General features: G+C 46.8%; 1 pseudogene; it reads right to left on the minus strand.

Moving 5' to 3' along the window:
* Positions 1-1,103: 1,103 nt before the first annotated feature.
* Positions 1,104-1,222, minus strand: LOC146061811 (5S ribosomal RNA; annotated as a pseudogene).
* Between the last annotated feature and the right edge of the window lie 1,145 nt (positions 1,223-2,367).

A 2,367-nucleotide genomic window follows, 5' to 3' on the forward strand; every position in this document is an offset into this window, starting at 1 on the left:
GATCCCCTTACTGAACTCAAGGATCGGTGGGTGCGTGACCTAGGCCCCGTGGACGACTGTGACTGGATAGCTGCTAGGGAATTGCCTAGACTTGCAACTACTAGCGTTAGATTTCAACAAATACAATTATTTATTCTACACCGAACATACCTGACGCCGGTGAGACTGGCTAGATTTGGGGCCCGCGCTTCTTCTACATGTCCCAGGTGCTTGTCCGGGGAGGGTACTTTCTGGCATTTGTTATGGGAATGTCCTCTGGTTAGAAAATTCTGGCTTGGGGTGCAGCAAGCCTTGGTCTCCACGGGCATTGCCTCAGTTTTATTAACACCAAAGCTATGTGTGTTGGGAGCGGCCGAGGAGGGGGCTCTACTTCGAGTAGAACTGCTGTATGTTGTAAATGTATGTGCTCTAGCTAAGGTCATTATTGCCCGAACATGGATGGCCGCCAGTGGTCCTGATTTTTCTGCTTTTCATGCTCTTGTAAACTCCACCATTGCTCATGAGCAATATGTCTATATGAGTAGGCAGGCCAGCGCTAAATTCGATAGAATCTGGTCTAAGTGGATGGTATCTCCGTACTATACACAGGGAGGCACCAGCTGAGAGTGCAGGGTGCCTGGTGATTGAGGGCCGGGCGGGAGTCCAGTAAGGCAGCAATGTGTAGGTAGATACACTGAACAGTGTGATTAGTATTGGCGTAAGAAGGCATCCAGCTAGTTACCATATGTTATGGTTTTTGTTGTGTTTTGTTTCTGTTTGTTGTTGTTTTTTGTGTATGGGGGGGGTGTGAAAATAAAAATTAAGGTTTTAATGTATGTACACGTACAGATATCTATGCACAGATGGTACCAAAATGGGAAGGTGCTCATTTTAAAGGCTGCCACTCCATGACAGCCAAATATGAAACCATATAAAGTACAATGCAGAAGTAAGTGATGTATCGATTACGCTGTACCACATTTATTCTGTTCAATAAAAAACAACTTTATTAAAAAAATAATTGCAATTATTGCCTGTATTGGCAAACAAATTTTTTTTTTTATTTTATTATCGAGCAGTAGGCGGCTCCTGTGCTGTTAGTCTGTTGACTAGGATACCTAGGTATAGTACCACACCTGGACTTCTCCAGGGGTCACCCACCTGGATACTGCCCTGGCCCTTCACTGCTTGGCTTCCAAGTTCGAGACGGGTTTGGGCACACCAGTGAGGTATGGTGGTATACTTATTATGAGTTGCGTCACGACCCAACAGCTCAGGTTAACTGCTAGATATCATCCGAAATACTGGAAGTTTACCCCAATAATTTGGGACAGAAAAACAAGGGATTGTATATGTATCCCACCAGTGACCCTGGTATCGTATGCATACAATTTGAGGTTCAATTATTCGCAGCAGGTAACAAGGTAAAAAAAGCTGGATACGCTAATTTGGTATTGGTTGATAAATTTGCTAAGACCTGGTTGTTAGTGCGGCTCAAGTTCCAGTGTGTGTCTCACAATTTAGTTAGTAACATATACACATGGTTTTTGTTACAGTGCATTTAGAAAGGATTGGTCAGAGGTTTTGATACAATTAGTTGGTAATTTGACCTTTGGTCACAGTGTATCACAGAAACAATGTTGCTATGTTTAATCCTCCGGAGGCACTGTAACTTGTTAATGACAAGTGGCTGATTGCGAGTATTTATTCAAAACAGCCAAATCACTTATCAAGAATGAGCACGGATAAAGTGTTAGTGACTGACACAATATAGGTCTGATATAGCGATTAGCCAATAATGCAGATAATAGAACCTGGCACTTAAATAGACATTGGTATGATAGTAGCGTTTTTGGAGTATACCACAGCTGAAGGTTCAGACTGTGGCAACTCCTGTACCTTATCCTCTGGTGTGCCGGCAGGGGAGATGGATCCAGGGAGCCCGATTGCTACTGCAGTGTGGGCAGTCTCTGACCAGGATGCGGCTGGGGAAGTAAGGCGATCCGTCCTGATGGATAAGTAGGAGATCAAAGCGGCTTGTGATGAGTTCAGTTGCCGCCGTACATCGCGGCGGGCGTCAGGACGCGAGCTTGCGAGTTGGGGATTCCCAACGTCGGCTGTATGCAGGGGGGTTTGGTGGGAGAGCACAGGTCCGTCTCACTCGAGTGGGGGTAACGTGGGGCGCCTGCTTGAACACGTGTTTCGCCTCCGTTGGCTTCTTCATGCAGCGCTGCATGAAGAAGCCAACGGAGGCGAAACACGTGTTCAAGCAGGCGCCCCACGTTACCCCCACTCGAGTGAGACGGACCTGTGCTCTCCCACCAAACCCCCCTGCATACAGCCGACGTTGGGAATCCCCAACTCGCAAGCTCGCGTCCTGACGCCCGC

Source organism: Crinia signifera, chromosome 2 (assembly GCF_055691185.1).
Source record: "Crinia signifera chromosome 2, ASM5569118v1, whole genome shotgun sequence".
NCBI lineage: Eukaryota > Metazoa > Chordata > Amphibia > Anura > Myobatrachidae > Crinia > Crinia signifera.